This window comes from Sinocyclocheilus anshuiensis, unplaced genomic scaffold, assembly GCF_001515605.1.
Source record: "Sinocyclocheilus anshuiensis isolate Anshui unplaced genomic scaffold, SAMN03320099.WGS_v1.1 scaffold506, whole genome shotgun sequence".
In the NCBI taxonomy this organism is placed as follows: domain Eukaryota; kingdom Metazoa; phylum Chordata; class Actinopteri; order Cypriniformes; family Cyprinidae; genus Sinocyclocheilus; species Sinocyclocheilus anshuiensis.
In genome coordinates, this window is record NW_015544144.1 from 412,347 (window position 1) to 430,693 (window position 18,347).

Sequence of the window (18,347 nt, forward strand, 5' to 3'; positions counted from 1 at the left end):
AAACGATTGCAGAAATGTTATTTATTTTAAGGTTTAAAGTGAAGTCTTGTTTAACATTATGTAGGCATATTCTTGGAAACGAGCTGGCAGCAGAAATCACACAACAAAACGAAATGTTATAATTTCATAAGTAAATGAGTAAACTATTTAATAATGCAACTGAAAACAAGCTAATTCATATGACAACTAAAAACTAATAAAATTAATGCCGCCGTTTCTATTCTTGGAAACGAGCTGGCAGCAGAAATCACAAAACAAAACGAAATGTTATAATTTCATAAGTAAATGAGTAAACTATTTAATAATGCAACTGAAAACAAGCTAATTCATATGACAACTAAAAACTAATAAAAATGAATGCCGCGATTTCAATATTCATAAGGATTCATTTTTAGGTGTCGTCAATACGTCAGTTTTGTACGTTTAAATGCTGAAAATACGTCAGTATTTGTACGTTTAGATACTGAAAATATGTCAGTATTGTACGTTTTAGAGCCTGTAAAAACGTACGTAAATGTACGTTTTATAGTACCACATTTTACGTAAAATACATACAAATTATCATGAGATCACGTTGGTCTTGGCCCACCCCAAACACCTTGCAGCTGTTTTTTGAGTGTCCCACCACGAACATGACAGCGCGTCAGTTCCACTAAAAACTTTTGCCATTTTGAGATCCCTGCATTGTTTCATTCCACTGCAATCCATCTGGCTGATTTTGAACACAAGAAAAATGTCTACGAAATCACCCCAAAGCAACACATCTGAGGGTCAGTTAAACCCAAAACCAACCTCAAAACAAACCTCAATTTGTCAGTCTGTTGTGCAGGTAACTCTTCTGTCATTTCGGACATCCCTTGTACACACACAACACTATTAACAAACTGTAACTCAAGCTGGCATTAGTGCTAAGTCACCATTTTGGCACAGCCGACACCTCTGTCAGACTAGCAGCATGGTAGCGGTGTCCTCTCAAATGCCCCGTTACTATTCACACCGACAGGTCCCGGGATCAGGCAGCACACACAGCACTGTCATCTCTGGCATTGCAACTAAAGAGGAGAGAACTGATAACCAGATAACAGTAAGACAGGAGCCACACACACACTCCAGCCAAACAGGTGCAGGCAGCTGACAACAAATAATGAGCCTGTAGGCAACCTTGGTTCTCTTAAGAACTGATTTGTATGCTGGGAGCTGAAGTGGGTTCCAGGATGGACTGCCTATGTTCTTGAGGCAATATGAAGCACTTCAAACCAGTACCTGCCCCTCCTCTGGCAAAACACATTGACAGCCAGAAGTAGTGTGGAGGATGGAGAATTGTAGTGCCATACCAATGATGGGGTAGGCTTTGTTGGCATACTGATTGATAAATGAACATCAACCACCACCGCTGCTGCCCATTAATCATTTGGAGTACTTCAGACATCATATGTCAGAACAGCATATGCATGACCAGGAGGCCAGGAATTAGAGTTCATGAAATGCAGGATTGTATATTTGTGTTTTTTTTTTTTTCTTTCTCTTTCTCTTTTCTTCATAATTTGTTATTTTCCAAGAATGGAAAAATAATCAGTGCTGTAAACAATTGGGATTATAGGTTCTTTTTTTTCATTTCACTGAAATAAGGGATCCATTAATCGTCACTTCTGAAATGCCTGACACGTAAAGAGCAGCTATATAGATAGCATTCAGTGCTGAAAATGTACGGTTTGAGTAGATATTGTTAAGATACTCAATCCTTTGTATGATTTTCTGAACTTATGGCAAAGGCTCTGAGGAAAAACTAAAGATGTGTTTACATAATTTATCCAAATGTTCATCATACAGTGAAGTTTTAAACCTGCAAAAAAATGCAGAGATGTACTGACAATGACACAATGACAACTTATTTTTGGATAAATAACAAAAGTCCATTCACAGAGAACACCCCATAGCATATCTATACAGGTGGAGCTGGGGAAGGTGGAGGGTTCCTGAAGCGAACTGCAACTGCTACAGCAAGCACTAGACAATATTTAAATGTTGAACCGCAAGCTTATTGCCTGTTGATGTGAAAAGAAACCAATCAGCTGTGCCATGTGAATAATGATGTAATTATATCAGATTGAGTTAGAACCTAACAGCCTGCGCCATCTAGAATTTCATGATAACTTTGTATTTTTTCTTTTTTTTTTCTTTTTTTAGAAAGCAGAAAAAGTAGAAGTTAGAAGATGTTTGTTATGGTATTCTGGGTGGTTGCTTACTGGTCAAGTCAAAAGAGCCCACCCCTAAGTCTTAATGATATTATGGTCCCTAAATAAGATTCAGTCACTCCATCAAAATCGCTGGGCCTTTTTTACCAATTTTATCATGTGTCAGGCACTAAATCCAATCATTTAAAAAGTATTAGCACTAACTCTAGAAAGTGCTTTGATATATAATTTTACAGTATTAAACTTTGGCACTGAAGTTTCACACTTAATGTTAGGGTTTTATTAAAATTAATTACCATTAGTGTGAGCAATATTAACAGTGCAATTATGCAAAAGTATGTGGCAATCAGGATCACTAGAGCATGCTGCTATGACTGGTCACACATAGATGATGATGATAATGTTCATCATTACAATTGAGACCAGCGGCAAGTGCAATGCCAGCATGCCTAGTTGGTGAAACCTGTCCTAATGCATTACTGCTTTGTTCTGAAGATAAAATGCTACACTGCACCACTGCCACCTGTGCTTGTCGCTAAGCACTCTTATCTGGTTATATGCTCTGTTACCACACACGTGTCACCCCCCACACACAACACACACCAGTGCTGGTGTTGTATAGGCCGTGGTCCACTGAAAGCACACAGCTAATTTCAGTTGCATATGGGAGATCTCTTAAGATACTAATAATGAGAATTATCAATAGGCAGTCATGGGTGCCTGGAAATCTAGTAGAGGTTATCTAGGTAGCAAATCCTCATTGGGAGAGAAGTGATTACTCTCTGTCAATAAATTATGCTGGGATGAATGGAGATAACTGGATATAGACCACCAATCATGACAGCTTCAAAAGAGTAAATAAAGGCTCTCCCAAAAATGAACATTTTGTTTATTTAAAAAAAAAAAAAAAAAAGGATGATTTGCTAAATGTCCAAGATGCTCTTGTAAATGTGGTTGGCAATTCATGCTGTCAAGCTAATTCATACAATTTGTGTGCTATATTGCTATAGATAATTATGCAATCTATCTCTTGCTTTAAATCTAAAATAGCTCAAAGTTATATGATAGATTTGTGAAGCTATAGGATAGATTTGTGGGGAACAAACTTTATTACTAGGGATGTGCGAGAATAGCTTACTATTCAACCAGACACAATTGCTGCTGCTAGTCGACATTGGAAATAATAGTTGACTAGTCAAAATTTTGTAATTTTAATGTTACTTTTTAAAAGTAAAATATAGTTGATATCTGGAGCGGATAACAGATTCATTTCTTTTCAACTCAGACCTTGCATGCATGCATTTTCTTCATGTCAATCAGTGCCTGCTCAGTAATTTCTGCTTGGAAGACGAGCAAGGTGTGGGAGCATATTTACTGGTTTAAAGGGGGAAACATTGTGAAGGAAAGGGAACTGACTTTCTTCAGAATTTTTTATTTTTTTTTTCATGTTATCTCCATATAATAATAAATTTGTGTTTATAAAAGCAATGCTGTTTTGTTTACAGGGGTAACCATGGTAACTGCTGTATTTTTGTTTGTTCAAAAGCACCACCTAATTTCAGAGAGAGTGAATTTGGTTTTTCATTCAGCCCGTCTGCCGCTTTTGTTGCCATCAGTGTTGTAAATTTTAACAGTTAGATGGAAAATAAGAACAACTCAAATCATAAGAACAGTGTTTTTTTTACTGTCTTCTGAGTGTTTTTCACTTCAAACTAGTTGGTTACAAAATGTCCATTTAAACGACTTTGAAATTAGTTGTTGCACACATTCCTACTTATTACACATGAAATAGAGCACAGAAGTCGTGGGCACTAATGTCATGGTCTTTTTTTAAAGCTTTTGGGTCACAATCCTCTTTAGCTGTATTTAAAGGTGTAAATTAGGCATGTTACCATCAGAACATATTTCTCAAATGGGACAAATTGTAGATCTTTTCACAGTCTTTACATATTGTAGATGATATTTCATATACAGTATTATGTCGTATTAAGGATGCCCTTAGATTATATACTAAAGTGCAACAAAAATAATGAACTTTTGCTGTAACCAACACACCTCAAGTTCATTTTTTTCATCTTTTGTTATTTGAAGAAAACAACACTTTATTGTGGTTTGTTTTTGGTCCCCAGACTGAAAAACATAAGAAGTACCTACTGGAGCTGGACAGTAACAAGGCATCTCCACTGATTGCTGCAGGCAAGAAGGGGAGGGAAGGGATCTCAAATTGTGTTTTCGTTGCATTAGTTCAGAATGGTTCACACTTTATCACTCCATCTCTATACATGAGCACCGTTACTAGCTGATGCTAATGCTGTTTACTCTGAGCACAGTCTTCATCAGGATAACGGGGAATAACACTGGGAAATCCAGTCCTTGTTGTGTGCATTTTGCTAGTGTTTAGGAATAATGATTGTCATTCTAGAAGTCCATTCATGCGAGTCTGAAACAACACCATGAACAGCTGAGTTTCTTGTAGAATGTGTGTCTATGCTCTGATGACATGCCACAGCTTTTACAGCCACATTTTTATTGTGTTTACACATGCAGCTCTCTTTTTGCATCAAACAAGAGACCATTCTTACAATCTTGATATGTTTATGTGAAATATGAACAAAGAATGCTGGGATAAGGCTCCAGCATTCCTGCAACTCTACATAGGTATGTAGGAATGGATGAACACTGAAACAATGTCTTCTTATGCCCTACCAGAAACGAGTGTTTTTCACAATACCAAAATTTCAGTAGTCGTTACAAGTACCAGTAAAATTCCACAGTTATCGGTACCAATTCAGTACTATAGCAAAAACTATCGTAACCATTTAAAAAAAAAAAAATACAAATATTAAACAAAGAATATTATATCATTATTAATGCTATTCAGTTAATAATACATTATAAAACATTTGCATATAGACTTTAAAATATTGTTTTAATATGGTTATCACTCCCAAAAATTTGCACAAATGTATTCCAATTATGAATGGGTTATATACAGAAAGCAAGCGAAGAACATTCCGTTTATAATCAATGAAGTTCACCCACAGCGCAAGCTCACCAAGTGAAATCTCCCATTATAATAATAAAAAAGTGTCTATGGCACATTGAATCTCTTAATTCATATTTATACTTTGTTGGTTATAGAGAAATTATTCCAGAGCTTGCAGAGCTCAAACTGAACAAGCTCTGGTGTATTGAGTGGATTCTGACTTAAAGGTTTCTGATTGGCCATTGCGTTCATGCGCTCATCAAACATGTTTGTGATTGGCTACAATGCTCAACACCGGAAAAACACTTTGTTAATAGAAACCGCTGACGCTCTTCACAGAGTGCTCACACAAATATGCACAGGAGTATCTGAAAGCAGCTGCCTATCAGCGGGTACCGAGCCACTTGGCCTTGGCGTCAGTATTGTTGTGTTTTTAAAAAATAAGTATCAACTTGGAACGGAATTATCCATACTTCTGAAAACACTACCAGAAATAGTGTCTTACCTAGTATGATAAAGCACAACACTCATTTAACATGTCTCTCAACACTGATAATCTTCTCTTATGGCGTATCATTAGGTACACCTCAAAACTTAATAAAACCTTTGCACCATACATCATGTCGAGGTTTCAAGCAAGGGTTCCTGAGAGCATAGAGTGCTCTGGCAAGGAACCAAAAAAAAAATCACATGCACATTTGCTCATTAAAATTAATTATGGCACACCATTAAAGTACTGCAACATTTTAAATGATCAGGGGAAACTGATCATTTCAGACCGTGAAGTGACTTCATGCCTTGACTTTATATACACAAAAGGATTAGATATTAGATGGAAACTATACTTGTTAGATATGAACAGACTCTCGCTTTCTATTTAGCTGATTAAACAAGCCTGATTAAACAAAAATGACCTACTATTTAGAAAATTTTTGAGAAAGTTTAGAAGTTCAAATACCAAATATTTCGAAATATGATGTGAAACTGTAGAAGAAACATAGCAAACTGTTTCTGCCATAATACAAAAGTACACTGCAATATCTCTGCAGTACAATCTGTAACCAGGGCCGCATTAAGACCTCACTGGGCCCCGGGGCTATGAATTAATGCCAACTAGTGCGCATGCTTTATCTTTAACTATTAACGTTCATTTAAGACACAAATAACTGTGTTGACGAGGTCGGAGACAGGCATTTTGACACATAACTATGTGTGTTCGAACGTTTAAACACAAGGTGAAAAAATAACTCCAGTCAGGCGCTGTACGAGCAAGTGCAAGCAAGTCTTAATGAAATGAATTATGCCCCACTGCTTAATGTCCCTGAACAGTTAAATTCGTTTTTAAACCACAATATTTAAAATGCGTTTAAATAAAAGGCTTAGGCCTACATCATGAGGCGCAAAATTAATTTCTCAACCCATAAGCGAATATAGCTAGCTATACTAGGCCTATAGAGTTTGTTCAAACACAAAAAGCAATATACATATCAAGTTTATAATCAAACTAACCTAAAATCTGTGGGGATGATGACGCTGTGTTTTTATCTGCTCCATGTGTCCGGTCCATTTGCGGTTCCAAAACTCCCACTCCATCATCAGCTTTAGTAATATAAACTAGCTGTGGATTTTAGTGAGTCTTAGTAAAATAAACTAGCTGTGGATTTTAGTGACTAACTCATTTTTTCCCCTCTCCTCATTTTTTTCTCTCACTTTGTTTTTTTTTTTAGAATAGTTGACATTTTTACTTATCGAAGATTGCTCTTTGCATGACCGTTTCTAGATTATACCAGAATGAAGTGAAGAGAGGTGAATGCAGACATTAGGTGTAGCGATCACCTGATAGATATGCTACGTACACAGTTCGTTCAAAAGTAAAATATATAATAAATGCATTTGATTGGTAAAACGAATTCAAATGTGACGTTTTAATCTCTAATGGTAATGCATGGAATTTACGGAAAATGCCACTAAATAATAGCGCTAAAAAGTGAGGGGCGTGGTGGGGCTTTGGCGATCGGCGCTACCGATGTCCGTCAATCTACTCCACAGCCAATCACGGGCCCCCTCCTTGCTTAGGCCCCGGAGCTTCAGCCCCACCTGGCCCAATGGTTAATGCGGCCTTGTCTGTAACATCACTGTAACATCAAGTATGTCACCACTTGTTTGCTTGCAGTTCTTACAACTGAACCGTTCCAGTTGACAGAATGTCAAGATTCTTCGCTCTTACTAACCCATTTACACAAGCACACACACACACACACATATTTCTTCCAGGGTACAAAGACAAAGGGCAAAGGCAATTCCACTGTAAAGAGAAAAGAACAACATTGCCAAAGTTCTCCAGAGTGCAGCGCTTTAATTTTGAAACGAACCCAAACTTGTATAGTGTCAAGATAAATTTACACCCGTCTGAACATGTCTGCATGAAACAACCGATCAACCCTGCTGCATCAGCACTGCTTCATGTGTCGCATGCAAGGGATGATAGGCAGACGGATTGAGGATGAATGGGGTTTTAAGCCTTCTCGCCTCAAATGTCAAAAAGCACATTTATGATACACTCACTCCAGTAAAGCTCTCTCCAAGGAACGAAGACGAGAGGTTATCAGTGCTCAGGCAAGGCCGGTGGAACACAAAAGAGGTTCCAATAAGTTGGATAATGAAAAGCCTTCCATCTATGTGACAACTGTGAATGAAGTGATGGCTTGAAGGTAACGCTGCTGAAACATCTAGGTAGGTAATGAGGTAAAGAAGAGACATCCACAGAACTGGAAGTGGAACGTCTCAGGTTATGTATGTAACCCTAGTTCCTCGAGGGAACGAGACCTAAGGTTTACCTTCCAGTATGTCTTTAAATATGAAGAGTTCATTTGCAAAAACCCATAACTGATTTATTTTTGATCAGAAATCACTGCAGTTGGGTTGTTTTGATTCAGTAATAATAACTTAAACAAATACAGGTAATTTACCAAATTTACTTCATTGAAAGTATGTTTTTTTTTACATATTATAAGTTTGTTATAAGTTTGTTTTATAGCTAAAGCAGATAACTCCACATCTCATGCTTTAGAATAAAAAAAAAAACACTCGTTTAATCTTTGTAATCTCCTCAGATGACAATGTAGATGCCTGACAAATGTTGTTGTTGTTGTGATCATAAACTGTATGAATGTGATTACATGCAATACACTGAGTTTTTCCCTCACCATTGCAATGCGCTGCTTTTGCAAGGTTCTGTGAAAATGTTTCAGCTTTTAATTTCCTTTTTCGCCCTGAAGAAGATATCACAGGTTCAAGAAGTTCGTCGAAATTATCTAACTGAACATATCAATTTGCTTTCTTACGTCACTAGCTTTAATTATGCAACTTCGCTGGCTAACAAATGCATTAATGTGACCAGCTGCATATAAACTAATGCAAATAAATGGTAACAATCGTGAAATTAAACATTTGGGTCGGACTTGTGTCTGTTTTGGTCACATTGTTTTAACCGCTCGAGGTACTAATTTTCATGTCCTCTCAGCCTTGAAAGCAAATTGCTGATATTTCTCTACTAATTCAACATCTACTCAACAAATTAATAATGTAGTAATGATATGAAAACAGGCACCATTTTGTTGTCTGTTTTAAATCCGCTTCTGAATTGTCCCGCTCTGTGCAGCGCACAGCCTCACGTGTCAAAACAAACATCACGAGGTGTCAGTGATTTCCACTCTCGTACTGTATAGACCTTCTCAGCCGCTCCAGTAACAGACGCAACCCGGAAAAATATTGGCATGGATTTTTGCCGATAGCAATACTTCCAGCAATCAACTATTGGTGCCGATTAATCTGCAAAAATTATCAGTAGGTCAACCTCTAAACTGCACATCTTGTCTTATTTATGTATGCATGGCACACTGTCAAAGAACAACTCTCTGCAATGCATCATTTCATGTTGCTTTTTAATTAAGCAATATACAACTAGTGAACTGCAATTTCTTGGAAAGGTCTTTAGTATGCTGACAGTGTGATATGCTTGTTAAGACTGACCTCTCTAAGAGGTTAAAAAAAAAAAAACATCTGGAGACTTCTGCATGCTTTTGTTCTTTTGTGTCCCATCTAGCTGTTGGACACGATCCTAAACCAGCATTATTATACAGGGTTAATTTAAGGGTGACTAGATTTTCAGACAACCCATTTACTAGCTCAGGGATAATCAGAGTCCTCATGGTCAAATTCATATGTCACAAGGTCACCAATGATCCACTGCCACAGTTTGGATTTATTGAGAATTAAACTTTTTGCTGCTTTGTCTGCATAGCAATTAAACATATAATGATGCATATAATGAATACCATTATAACAAAGTAAAAGATCTACACTGCAGGCTTGTCGATTAGAATAATGTGTGAAGGGCCATTCATATAGGGCATGTTCTTGCATTCCTTTGACTTTTAAGCACTGCTTTTAGTCTATGAATGCATGCACTAGATGGGTGTTTGTGAGTAGTGTGGAGCATTTTACTGTTTTCTGCTTAGCAAATCATGCTTATTATTTTTTTTTTTTTTAAATGCAGCATTTGCTCAGACCAATCAGATGAGGTTCTGGGGGTAACATAAGCCTCTCATGTGTGTATTGGGAGGTAATGTGCTAATAAACACACCTTCTTTTTAATGATGTTGGTTAAATACAGAACACATTCTGTGTGAACCTGAATGTGGACAGTTTTTTATTGATTATAATCCGGGTGTTTTGTTGGTGAGCAGTTGTGCAAGTATTTAAGTAATTCTAGATTCTACTAAAATTGGGACTGTAGTTGTACATAAATATGATTTACATGTTTAAAGTAACATTATTGTTAATAATCTTGAAAATAAATTAATGAATTAATTCACATTTTAAAACCAAACAATAACTAAGTAACACAAAGTCATTTTATCACACTGCATTCTTTAAAACTGGCCCCAGGCTACACAATTTCAGTATCCCTGGTCTAGTTGATTTTGAAAACATGTCGTTTAGCACATTCCTAGTCAATTTGGAGCTTGGCTGTCTCTTCCTAGATTATCAAGACTTGAGTGTTCCCTCTCGTAAATCCTCCTGGAGGAGGAACATTTTTTGGAATCTGTAAGGTGTAACTGCCACTGAGGAAGAAAGACACTCTTAATGTTCTGCCTCACAGATGACTGTCACCTAAATAGTAAACAAAACACAAGATGCCTTTGCTCTGGTGGGACTCCTGACTTATCAATACCATCAGTCAAGTGCCATGTGCATCGCTGTGCATTATCTCTCCCACCAAAGCACTTTGGCCTGTCAGATGTGACAGGTTTCAAGCTCTCTGCCCTCACTTGCATGCACTAAACACTAAACATATCTTACAGTTTAGTGATATCATGTCATTTTCAGATGCCTCAATTTGATAACCTGCTGCCCTCCCATTGACCAACCACATGTGATGCCTCAGGTTTGATCAATAGCAAATGCAATCTGAAACTCTATCCATCATACTGATTAATGCCAAATGAAATCATAATACCATTACCGTTATCTGCCTCACCACCAATCCCAACTGACTCTACATGAAATAATGAGTGGGGAAATGATTAATAGGGAAGAAAAGAAAAGTAAAAAGTTGACTGGGCTCAGGCAGGCAGGAGAAAATGAGTGTGGTGCAGTCAACCCATACTTAAGGAGGCTAGTGCAGCCACAGGATCAGACGAATGAAAAGTCGAGAAATGACCAAGGTTTGAGTAATTGTCTCAATCTGTGCCTGAAGCCCACTATGGCTAGCGGGTTGAATTTTTATGGACGAGTCCAGGTCATCATATGCTTGTGAGCAGGCAGCCACCAAAAGGTCTGTGAAGAAGATAAGCAGTTAAGCTATGGGGAGAATGTGAGGCTGTGACCTGGATTTTATTTTTATTTTTTTACCTAAAATTAATTCCATCCTTATCTTTGACTTTGCAAGTCTTCTGTTTTTCCTTTTGTCTCTTCAACTTCCAAGTTCAGCTGTCAATAAAAAATTGAACAAAGTAAAAAAGGACTTGCTTAATAAGAGCATGTTGCCCTCAAACTGGTCTTATCAAACACAGTTTATCGATATTTATTTGAGGCGGTTTTGGCCAAGAATAAAATTAAGTCAAAATACCCTCGAAGCTTCTTATATAATGAACAATATACATAAAATGAACATTATATGCATGCTATAATGTGTGACAACTACCTTTAGAAGATGAAAAGTGTTGGCCACTGAAGTGAAAATCCTATGTACTGGCAGGGAACAAATTACCATATTTTATTTATTTTGGAAATTAAAGAATCTAAACTAACTGAACTAATGAATTTGCCTTCTTATCATCAAAAGTCTTCACAGGTGAATTACACTGGACTTGTTTTCTTGCACATATATAAGATATTTGCATGTGAAGTGATCTTTATGAATTTTACGAATGCATTAAATAGATGCAAATAAGATTTTCATTGGCTACAGCTGCAATCAGTGAGTCATGAGTGCTCTAGGCTAACTCTCATTCTCCTTTCACATATCTCTGTCTACTCACTGCTTGTACTACTGAGTGACAAGCTCTTGACTGACCCCGGTAGAGTCTTCTTGCCATTAAAAAGGCTCACCTAGTTTACCTCCTGTCAGAATTGATTAACCCCAGCTCAATGTTCCTTTCTGGTTATGTGGCTGAAGGGACAGTAATTTAAGCTAAAGCTGACATCTCTAACACAATCACATCAAAGTAAACCAATCTATTTTACCGTACGCTAACACGTTGGGTTATGATTTGTTTTGTTTGTCAAAGGATAAGGATAAATCTTGTGTTTGCGAAATGTGTAATAATAAAGAAACAACTGCACCGGCAAGTTTTACAAGTAAATTGTGCCATTCTTCCAAATTGAGCAGTATGGGCGGACAAAAAAAAATAATAATATGGCCATTCTGACCTATGCTAGCATTTCAGTCAGACACAACCAGGCCAGGACTGACATAAGACAACCAGATACATAAATGTGTCTAGCTAGAACGTTCTCCTGTGTTTTCCTCCTGCATGCTGACCACATGCAAATTTCCGTGGGGATTGTCAAATAATCCTACTTCAGAGGTGTAAAAACTGCTGAGTCATCTAGGAATACCAAATACTAAGGATTTGGAGAGCTCAGACACATTTTTCAGTGTTAGAAAAAAAGCAGTGCTTTTCTTCAGCCATCCCAGTTTGACGTGTAAATCTGGATTTTTCACTTCTTTCCAGCATAGCCGCCCACTAAAAAAGAGGCTCTGAGCTCCAAGCACTTGAAAGATTGAAGTAACGGTAAAAAGTCTGTTTAGAGACAGTCACAGTTAAGAAGTCATCTTGTTATATGCCTCGCTCTGCCTATGTGATACTGAAAACAAGGTGTAAAGGGTAGGGCAAGGTTAATAGCAAAACCCTGCAACTCCACGGTAGATGAGTCATGGCTCATTTAGATTAAAACAGGTGGTCAAATGTCAGAGTCAAAGAGGGTCTAAAATTATAGAATAACATTGTCTGTCTCCAACCTTATGAATAAATAAATATATAAATTAATTCCATTTTAATATGAAAATTTCGGTTGCCTGAAAAAGGACAAGTACTTTTGATATCTTGGGGACAGAAGCCAGTTTTAAAAGTTAGGAATAATGGAGGGTTGTGACAAACAACAGCACAAACTAATAATTCCCCCCAGTAGCTTTAATTACTTGGGCACCATTCCTTTAAAGTGAATTGCTAATGTACAGCATTAATCTTTCCTTGAAGTTAGTAGAACCAAAGCTAGAGAGAGAAAGAGCGAGAGAGAGCAGATATAAACTGTTGCCCACTGCTCTCAGTTTTGCAGAAATGCTGAAAGTGGGTTTATTTTCTTGCTTTGAGCACTGCATTTGGAGCTATAATTGTAACTCTGGCCTGAGCCGAGCTCACAAGCTAGCTGAAAATGGCTCCCTTGAGGGAGGAGTCTTCTGGAGCTCACAGACCTTCAGCTTTCTGCACTTAACCTGCCATGTTTCTTATCTACCACTGCCCTCATTACCGTGGCCTTGCCAAGATATCTGGGCTATGGTCTTCACATATTTAATGTGGTTTTCAAACTGTTCCAGGCCATTTCACAGCTGTATGCTTAGTCTCTCAAGGGTTGGGATATACACCAAAAGCAATGCTATATGAGTTAATTTCTCTTACTGTTCAACTATTTATATAAAAAAGCTTAAACATAGTTTCTGTTTTTCTAAAGGCATAGTTCACTCAAAAATTTTAAAATTATGTGAATTTAGACACAGCAGACTCCAAAACAATAAAAATACAGTGAGCATAGAAAAGAATCACCACCCTTTAAAATAATCACATTTTGTTGCTTTACAGCCTGAAATTGAGACGGACACAGTTATAAATAAATAAGTAAATAAATAAACAAAATCAGTTGGAAAAAATAAAGAGATGGAAAAAAGATCACCCCCCAACTAAAAATGACTCTCAATCAAGTGTAGCTCATCACTTTCTCAATGTCGCACAAAGCCATTTGACTTTCAACTGTGATCAGCTGTAGTCATTTTGATTAGCTCAGCATGAAAAGAGCTTTCCTGGAACATTTCAGGCTACTGAAACAAACAATCAACTGTGGGCACCCATCAAAAGATCTCCGGGATAAAGCTGTGGACAAGCACGAGTCAGGTGATTTCAAAGGCTTTATCAATGCCTAAAAGTGAAGTCCATTATTAAGAAGTGGAAGGTATTTGGTACAAGACAGACCCTCCCTGGATCAGGACGTCGCTCCAAACTGGAAGAAAGAGCCAGGAGGAAACTGATCAGAGAGGCGACCAAGAGGCCTACAGCAACTCTGAAGCAGTTACAGGAATTTATGACAAAGAGTAGTCATTGTGTGCATGTGACAACAATATCACAAATTCTCCACAAATGTGGCTTGTATGGGAGGGTTGCAGAAAGGCCACATGCAGTTACGACTGAGCTTTGCCAAAACACACCTTTAAGAATCTGAGGCAGATGAGACTAAAATTTAGTTATTTGGCCTCAACACCAAATGATATGTCTGGTGGAAATCCAGTACAGCTCATCATCCAAATAACAGCATTCTTCCAGTAAAGCATGGAAGTGGTAATATCCTGTTATGGGGTGTTTCTCTGCAGCAGGGACTGAAGCACTTGTCAGGATAGAAGGAAAAATGGATGGGGCAAAATACCATACAATTCTTGAGGAAAATCTGCTGCCCTCTGCCAGAAAGTTGTGAATGGGGGAAAAAGGTTTACCTTCCAAGATGACAATGACCCAAACCACACAGCAGAACTGAGCACACAGTGGTTGGAAGAGGAAAAAGGTGAATGTCCTTGCATGGCCTAGCCAGAGCCCAGACTTAAACCCCATTGAAAATCTTTGGAACGACTTGAAAACTGCAGTCCACAAACGGTCACCATCAAAATTTAACTGCACTTGAGCAGTTCTGAAAGGAAGAGTGGGCAAATATTGCAAAGTCTAGATGTGTAAAGTTAGTAGAGACAAATCGCAGCAGACTAAAGGCTGAAATTAAATCAGAAGGTGGTTCAGCAAAATACTGACACAAGGGGGTGATCCTTTTTCCAACTCAGTGTTTTTTTTCCCTGATATGTTGGTGTTATATATTTCACTTGGATGTTATAAGTTGCACTGAGTACATACAGCTGGTTAAAACAAAAATTGTGTCTGTCTTCATTTCAGGCTGCAAAGCAACAAAATGTGATTGTTTTAAAGAGGGGTGATTCTTTTCTATGCCCACTGTGTAAATAAATAAAAGTGTGAGAGTGTGTTATACCGGCTCCCCATAGTAAACTACCACAGTGCTACTGCAGCAAGCATTTCCACAGATATAGCCTGCTGAAGATAAGCATGTCTCTTCAGAAACAGATGCACAAACTGTCACAAATGAAACTCAACGTTCTGCATCATATCCTGAAGCTCAACACACAGTCAGTTTCATTAAAAGTGGTAAACACTGCATTCTATCACCAGTGTTGATGTTACTTTCCTTCTTCATTGCGGCCTTTAATCTTGAAATTAGCTGACAATAAATAAAATGCACATGTGTTGCTTTCAGTGACATGAACTCCATTGAATTTATATTCATTTTGTGGGGACACATTTATGTGGCCAGGTGTAAAGTTCAATAATGAAGTGGTAGTTTGTCTAAATAAGAGCCAACGCTAAAAGCAGAGCTGCTTCCATAAGACACAGGATTGAAAATGAACCAAAAGAGCCACTCTTTCTCTTACGGACATGATGTGTCTCTCTTGCTTAATTTCACTCTCTTTCTTGATCATTTTGTTATCAATTATGTTATAATTCTGTATCAAAATGTATTGAATCATGACGAATGTATTGCCAATGTTTATCGTGAGATAGTTACCCAGCTCTAGTTCCAAACCTATATTGCTTTCTTTCTTCTGTAAAACACAGATGTTTCACAAAATGATCATGCTGCTCTAATCCATGTGAATGGGAACAAGGCCTTTTGAGCTCTCAAAATGACCTTTAATTATCAATAAAGTAGATATTTGCTATATTCAACATCCTTCAACTTTGTGAAGAAAAGACTGAAATGTAAATCTTTTTTTTTTCAGTGAACATCTTCCTCTCCAAATCCTCCACCAAACTCTTATGTAATGCACATTCACTGAAAATGACACTGTATGGGGACCTAAGCTTGAATTTCTCCAGTCTCTGTCACTTCTACACTTATCAAATTAAAGCCAAAAGACCCATAAATAAATAAATAAATCTCACTTTCGTCAAACATGGCATATCACAAACATGTTGAACATCATTGGTGCTAACATGTCTATAGACCATTCACAATGAAACTCATTTGGACTTGCAAGTGTGAATGAGGTTTAAACACTGCAAAGAGTAAGAATTTAAGTAATTTAATATTTTAATTTTGTTCCTCACAAACACCTATGATATGGCAGCAGGCTATTTAGAATATGCTGCTTGGTTCACAGCAAAAAATAAAAAATAAAATGGAACAACATCCATCAATCTGCATTCCAAACCGCTTGACCTGTGTAGAGTCGAATGGATGATAGCCAGTTGAGAACGACATAGTGACAAAATAATGACAGATCATTTATTTATTTATTTTATGTTATTATTATTTCTTTATTTTTGGGTTGTGGGGGGTAAATATTCCTTGAACGTTTTTATAAGCACGGTGTAAATGCAGGACCTACAGTAGCTACATAAAAAAAGTCTATTCATACATACCCCCCCAACCCTCTTTTAATAAACAGTCACACGTCTTCCACCCATATGAAAGCAAGCTCACTTGAATTACAAACCGGTTGCATACGCGCATTACTGTTGTGCTCATAAACAAAGTAACTCCATGAAGACCATAATAGGCTATACATTGACTAAAATTATTTGTCACGATATGAAAACCAGCATACGGAACAAACTACCGCAAACGCACGCGCAACCCAAGTGTAATCTCTAACACACCGGGATCTATCTGATCGATCGAATTTCCAAGGCTAAGCTGTATTTTTTTTAAACACTGAATTTATTCATAGGAATATTACAATATTTAAGAATATTTTAGTTCCGAATATGACGACAATAGCACATTCCTACCCAGATAACACAGTGGAATTGTGTATGGAAATAATCTTGAAGAATGTAGCAAGTTTTCATTCAAGATTATACGTTATTACAAGAGTAATACATTTTCTTTCACATTTTCCTTTAGTATAATAGACGACTATAAAACGCACAACTCACAGTTACACGGTTACTTTTACCTCAGTAAAACAAAAGCGTATGTCGCATCATCAGTATATTCAACAGTGTGAATAAACTAGCTACCGATCGACAGCGTGACTGAAAATTGATCTTAATGAATGGGAAAAGAGAATATCTGTAAAAAATATTGAAGTGATATCCTCTCAAAGTAACAGTCGTCAGTCTTGCCCGTGATAAGCTCTCACTCCTGGTCAGGTTCACCTCAGTGTGTCTGTAGTCAGCTGTGGCGAGAAGAGACCTGTTAAACCTTAAAACAAATGAAGTGTTCCTCTCAAAAACACACTTACTCGTGAATAAAACACTGCGGGATTTTACAAAGACATGTCTTTAACGTCGTTTCCCTGTCTTCGAATCTATATGACACGCATTTTACGCATCATTCAGTCATTATAATATGAAATGTACCTCACCAGAGATAAATCCTTTTTTTCTTCCGACGGACTTCAGACACTTTCTGAGCTCTGGCAGCTGATTCCCTCCTCTGTCTCTCCACTTATTTTCCAGTAAATTCTTTCATGTCCAATGGGTGAATTTTGAAGTATTTGCCTCAGATGCTGACATGAGGGTAGTGGAGGAGCGCTAGTAACGTTGGAAAGCCTGCCCTCCTCAAACGAACCTTCCCGCCCCCTCCTTCCCTCACTAGCAGATTGGTGCTGGATGGCGACAAATTTCCCGCTCGTCGGAGGTTTAAATACATCGCTGATCGTTTCGAATAGGGATGGGCAATACCACTAATTTTGTTTTCGATACGATGCCTATACTTTCAAAGGCCAGTATCGTCGATATTGATACCGATACCCCCAAACTGAACTTTTAAATGATTACATTTATAAAAATTATTAAAAGTAAAATAGGTAATGATACCCATTTAATTATATTTGAAATGCATTTTAACATTCAATATGCGTTAATTGCAATTTATTATATTTTATTTTTATTTACACGTGGTTAAAATATGTTTACTGTAGTGGTAACCATGGAAATTGTTCAATTGTTAATTTTCATAAGGGACTGCCAGTGACAGGCTGTTGCACCCATACACTCTAAAAAATGCTGGGTTAAATACAACCCAGTGCTGGGTAAAAGTATTTAACCCAGCATTTTTTAGAGTGTAAAATGCAATATTTTTATTCTGACGGTGTATGACTTATATTGACATTACAGAATAGAACATGATCAATATGAATTACATAAATGTAATTGCACAACTATAGGCTACAATTTCAGTTTGTTTATTGTGAAATAATTCAAACATATCATGTATTTCTGTCCTCTGGTGAAAAAAATAAAATAAAATCTGGCCTGCATTTCCCAAAAGGATCAATGCTTTCTTATGATACATTTGGGAAAAGATGGCCTGTTTGAATATAGTGT

General features: G+C 37.4%; 1 protein-coding gene across 1 annotated transcript in view; it reads right to left on the bottom strand.

The window, feature by feature from the left end:
• The window catches only part of LOC107695105 (gamma-aminobutyric acid receptor subunit alpha-3-like), a 197,728-nt gene extending 180,191 nt beyond the window's left edge, over positions 1-17,537 (bottom strand). Inside the window, exon 1 of the mRNA XM_016494913.1 lies at positions 17,384-17,537. The gene's annotated coding sequence lies outside the window, so the exon portion shown is untranslated. The remainder of the gene's footprint in view (positions 1-17,383) is intronic.
• Positions 17,538-18,347: the final 810 nt, after the last annotated feature.